This window comes from Hoplias malabaricus, chromosome 9 (assembly GCF_029633855.1).
Source record: "Hoplias malabaricus isolate fHopMal1 chromosome 9, fHopMal1.hap1, whole genome shotgun sequence".
NCBI lineage: Eukaryota > Metazoa > Chordata > Actinopteri > Characiformes > Erythrinidae > Hoplias > Hoplias malabaricus.
In genome coordinates, this window is record NC_089808.1 from 24,260,224 (window position 1) to 24,266,427 (window position 6,204).

Sequence of the window (6,204 nt, forward strand, 5' to 3'; positions counted from 1 at the left end):
TTTCACTCAGAACGATTATGTATCAAGCACACCCAGTGGCTGATTTCTTTTTTAGGAACACTGTACTTCCAGTCACTGGCCACGTTATAAGAAACACCTGTGAAAAGTGAGGGGGAAATGTAATGTGAGGGTTTCTAAGAAAGTGGCCAGGGCATGGTATGCCTCAATACAGTTGATCCCTTTTTATTCAGTATATGTTCCAGCTACATAACAGCTTGGATATGGAAGAAAATTACTTCCAAATTAGTGTAATTGAAATCGTTAAGAAAATGTTTATACCCGGTTTTCAAAAGAAATTGTTCCAAAAAAAAAAAAAAAAAGTTCTGGGACAGGATCAAATTACAACACTTAACCTGTAGGTGGCACTACAGCCCTGCAAGTAATGTGTTTATTACTGTTCTCTGTAGTGACTTCAGGCTTGACCCCCTTGAGTGGAAATATCTATGTATTAAGTTTTATATTATTTCCAATTATATAGTTTGGGAATAAATTCTCTGCATAAAATTACCTAAATTTTAGCTCCACCCATTCATGCTGAAGTCATAGGGAGTGTTCAGGCATGTCTTTTGGATGAGGCACAATAAATTGAAGCCAGAGGACAGATCTCATTAACATATAATTTAATTTCTTTTAGTGAATCAAACATGTAACTAGACCAGTGATCTTCAAAGGTTGTGTATAGATGTAATTTTCTTCTTCTTAGTGAAAATGTACTGTGTACCATACAGAGCTGGATGGGCTCGTGGAAAGCCACGGGTTAACACTAGTAGAAGCTAGGGGAAAACCAAAAAACCTGCTGCCAATTAAGGCAGTGGCACATGGACTTTACTCCAGGAGGCATAAGTAGAGAGAGAGGACTGAGCTGCTTTACTCTCTGATGCTGTGAGATAATGTAGTGTGTTACTTTTTTTTAAATCAAATATATAACTAATTTATTACAGCTGTAAACTGAAGGTTGTAATGTAGCCTAGTTGTGAATTGCAAGGCTTATCGTTGGGACTACACATTGGTGAGAGCTTTTATTCCCTAAGATCCAGATGGCGGTCACAGGACTTTTTCTCCTCGTCTGCATGGCAGGAGTTGTTGGGAATGTGTCTGGAAGCTGCAGGGGGACACGCTGCCCAGCTCGTCCTATCGTTCCTTACACAATAGTCCACCCTCAGCATAGCAGTGTTCGGGAAAACCCAAGGACACTGACCGCAGAGGTGTTTGTCCCAGAATGCACTGGAAGAGGCTGTCGCTCACCTCATAATAAAACAGAGGGGTGCAAGGGCATCGAGTGCAGACTGCCCCCTCTCAGCCCAAGGGTCAAGCCTCATCAGGGATTGTGTGCTGGAGACGGCTGCCCCACGGGGGCAAGCAGTGGAGGTGGTCGTGTCCCAGTTGTGAAAGCCCAAGAGAGAGCAGAACATGTACTGCGGGATTTACCTGAGCGGGAGGGATCTCAGTTTGGAATTCAGCTCACCTGTGACGTCAAGCCAGGTAAGAAAGAGCCACTTTTGATGACTACATTTTAATTTGGATAGTGTAGTGGATAGCAGCTCTTGGGTTCAGTTCCCAGCTTGGACCGGAATACTATATAAACCTAAATGTGTCCCTTGGGTAATTATTTTCCCCGCCATGGTCTTCTGTAACTGTTGCACTAAAACTTGGATTCAAAAACTACAAAAGACTAGGTCAAGTTAAGTTTACACTGGACATCGTACATTGATATTTCACACACATACACCACAACACATTAAACAAGATGTCATTAAGTGCAGGAACATTTGAAACGTGTGTAAAGTAAACAATAAGGGAATCGAAATTTGGAAATGAATGACCTTATGCTTTTATTACACTATGCCAAATCACCCAGGCTCCAATGAGGTGCCATCCGAGGATGCCCTGGTCCTGCAGCTTCACTTGACGAAAGGTCAGGAGAAGCTGGTTGAGGAGCTCCAAGGTCAGCAGACAGAGATTAAGCAGCTCCAGACCCAACTGACCCAGCAGCAGGGAACACTGGTGTCCCAGCAGAGAGAAATCCTCCAGCAGCAGCGGAAGATGTTCGAACAGATGGATGAAGTCAAGGCCCAGTACAGTCTTCTCCTGGACAGTGTCAGGATGCTTTCCTTTCAGGATGTAAACAAGGATCTTGAGGGTCACCTAGAGAGCATCAAGTCCCAGATGAGAAGTCGCGAACAGGAAGCTTACTCCATGCACAAAGTGGATCTGGAGGCCAGCGTGATGGAGGTGGGCCGACCCCATCTGGGATGTGGCTCCTGTCAGGCAGAGGAATACTGCGATTTCACCGGGGACTGGGCTCACTGTGAGAAATGCACGATGTGTCCTTCGGGGTTCTTCTTGGTGTCACAGTGCTCCATTCATGCAGACAGGATTTGTCAGGTGCTTGGCTTGTGTTCATTTAATTTTGTGGAAATCATAGGGGTGTAATGATTCTCAGGATTCAGTCTCAAATCATTTGATATGATATAGTTACATACACATTTTAAATACAATAATTTTAGTCAACAGTACAGTGGCTAAAATTGTGCTTTATGTTAATTGGTTAATTAAGAAAATCTACAGTCTATTGTCATTTGCAAAATCTTGGTAACAGCTGTTTATATCTGATAGGACAGAGACGAATGCTTGGAGATAGAAAACTTATGTGGAGCGCAACACAAGTGTCTCAATACCCCAGGTGAGTAAAGCTTGAGACCTCTGTCAGAGGTAAAGAGGTTTAGGCACTGCAAGTTTCTTATGATAAAGTTATCCGTGATGACATCACCTTAGATCAGTATATTAAACAGCTTGTTGCTTTAAGACACTGTTGTGATCATTCTTGACAACAGGTGGCTTCAGGTGTACTGGGATGTCAGTGAAAGAGGCAGCTGGTGGGATGTGTGGCCACTCATATTTTTACAGTGCCGAGCTGCAAGAGTGCCAGGCTTGTTCCGAGTGCGATTCCCAAAGCGTGGTGTCTCCTTGCACAGCCTTGAGCGACACTGTGTGTGCAAGTCCCTCTGACACCGGACTGTCCATTTCCTGGTCCGCGGATGTTACTTTGACTCAAGGGAGTGAGTTTCCCAATATGGAACTGAACATCCAAGGCAGCAGTGACGAGAGCCTGGTCTCCAGCACCAACGGCCAGTTGGTATTCCATCAGCACGGACTTGTCTGGGTGGATCACAACCTGGCATTGAAGCATGGCTGCAGGAGCTTTGTTCAAGTGTGTCTTAGATTAAATGCCAGTGAGGAAGGTGGACAGGATCTGAGTGGTGTCCGTGTGGAGCAGACAGAAGGGAAGTCTCTCCAGAGCGTCATCGTGAGCGCTGCATCTTCAGTGGAACCGGGTCACGTCCTGTCCTTGTTTCTGAAGAGCGCCAGCCATCACTGTAACCCTGACAATGAGAAGGTCTACCTGGAGACTAGCCTTGTGTCAGCCTTTAGCTTGCTTTGGATATCGCATGACACAGGCGCCGTCGCTATGTCCGCTCATGCTGTATCTTCAGCTCACTTCCACACCAATTACAGACCCACCTTCCGCATGACCTCTGTCTCTGATCCCTATATCGTGAGTCTGACCCACGACAACCGTGGTGTTCGCTTTACAGAGAAAGGCACTGTGAAATTTGTCATGCAGCAGGCAGTGTACTCCATGGGTCAAGCCTGTGTATCTGAGGGCTTCTACTTGCTGGCTTACATCAACCGCAATGGAAGCAACGCAGAGTTGACCCGAGCATTCAAGCCTGGTGTACACTACAGAGATACATCCATCTCTTTGTCTGCTGCTGCCCCTGTGGAAGCCGGGGATACCCTCAGCTTTGAAATCCTCTCTCCAGCACAGTGTAACGTTCGCTACTTTGGTGACGACTCTGGGATTAGCATGCTGAGTCTTGTGTGGATCCCTTCGGTCTTGTCTTCCTCTATTTCAGCTGCCGTCTCCAGCAGGGGTTTGCCGTTCGGCGCCGTGAGGAATAAAGCTTTGACTTTCCGACGTACGTCCACTCCAGTACCGCAAGTAGATCTAGCTGGAATGGGTCACCAGTACCCACAAAGAAACTTCATCTTCAAGGAGGCAGGGACAGTTTCTGTGGCCCTTGACCTGAGGTTGATCCACTCTTGCAGCATGATCAAGCTCAGTTTGCTGAAACAGGTGAAGCAGCAAGGTGCACAGCCGCTCGCCCTCGCCCGGCAGGTTGGAGGACAGTTGCCTGAGGGGAGTAACTGGGCGACTGTCGGCCTAAGGGTCTCGTTCCCAGTGAATAATGGCACTGAAGTGTTTGCCACTGTGGACTGTGTGAGAGGTCGCCTCAACCAGATCGCTCATGATGTTGGAAGTCGAATTACCATCCTTTGGACTGCTGCGTGAACAGGTTACGATTTACAAACAAATAAGTCTTTTTCATTTTTCTAGCCTATATTCTAGCTACATCTTAAGTATCTACATATTATAATTTTGATCTTAGTAAGACTGGGTGTGTGTGTGGGTGTCTTGGGGAGTGTATGAAGTGCCCTGCGATGGACTGGCACCCTGGCCAGAGTGTGTCCCTGCTTTGTGCCCAATGACTGCTGGTAGGCGCTAAACCCACTGCAAAAACCTCAACAGGACAGAATGGTGGCAGAAGATTAAATAATTATTTCATCTTGAATTTTTGCATATTTATGTAAACATGTTTTAATTGTTATTCTTTGGGTTTAATATTTAACTTAATCTAGTACTTGTGTGTGTGGGGGGGTGCTCATTATTGGTGGAATGCCCCTTAAATCAAGCAGCTCATGTGGTTAGCTCTGATTTCTCCTTTTGTGTTATAAATACACCAACAAATATCATAGCCAGCATCATATATATCATAAGTAGGGGCAATGTTCTCATAACAGTAGTCTAGCTGTAATTGTATGCTGTTTAATCTGATTTGTTTTTAATCATGTGTCTGGTTTGTCTTATTTTATTATACTTTCTTTAAATATTGTAATGTATTTCTTGGCAATGCAGGTGCATAGTGTAATTCTGCATTTTATCGTTATGTATTTTAAAGAAACACTATGTAAGATCTGGGTTTTTTTGCTCCTGGGGCTCCCCCTAGCGTGATTCATCTTTACAGCACTGTACAGAAATCAATGGGGAAGTGGTTACCTGCCGTCCTCCAAAACTTATATATTGTGCAGTTTCTGCAGTGCTGAGCCCAGATTAGCAATGACAGAGGCCCTATGCTCCCCACTACAGCTCAGTAAAGCATCACAATAAATTTAAAGCTGTAATTTTAAGGTCAAAACTTACATAGTGTTCCTTTAAATAAAAAAATTAAAAAATGGCATCAGGTTTTAAAGTACACAGTGATTATTATATAATGTAACAAAGGAAATTGACACCTGAAACCAATATCTAGTGAATAAAGGACTTTTAACTGAAGCTCTGTGAATCATCCTGAAAATCCTCTAGGTTTACCTGTATGTTTTTGGGTTTCCTGTAAGTATCAGACTCTCTCCAGGAAGAAGAACAGAGAAACAGTGAAAAACGTGTTTCTGTTCTTGGTGGGAATTAAACACAGGTGTCCAGGCCCAGATGGTTCTCATTGCGGATCAGAGGACGGTTTTATAAGCGGAATTTAACCAAAAGAGTGGATCAGCACCAGTCCGACTCAGTGTAACATTATGCTGCACTTCCAGGGGCTTTTCTGAAGCAGATATATCATGAAATAAAAATGTTCTTAATTAAATGATTGGGTTCAAGTCCTGGTCCGGGTGACCGTCTGTGAAGAGTGTGGTGTGTGCTCCCTGTGTCCGTGTGGGTTTCCTTCGGGTGCTCCAGTTTCCTCCCACAGTCCAAAAACACACGTTGGTAGGTGGATTGGTGACTCAAAAGTGTCCATAGGTGTGAGTGTGTGAGTGAATGTGTGTGTGTGTGTGTCGCCCTGTGAAGAAATGGCACCCCTCCAGTGTGTGTTCCCGCCTTGCTCCCAGTGATTACAGGTAGGCTCTAGACCCACCGCCGCCCTGAACTGTATAAGGGTTACAGATAATGAATGAATTAAAGAATTAATAATAATAATAACTTCTTCTCCTACATCTTCCTAACCTGTAATCAAAATGTTGTGACATCTCCGTCCTGTGAATCACCCTCTAACGTTTGATAACATTAGCAGAAGCCTGGGTGTGTTGACAACAACCAATACCATCACTATTTTTAAATACTTTTCATGATCTGGTGGATAAAATTTC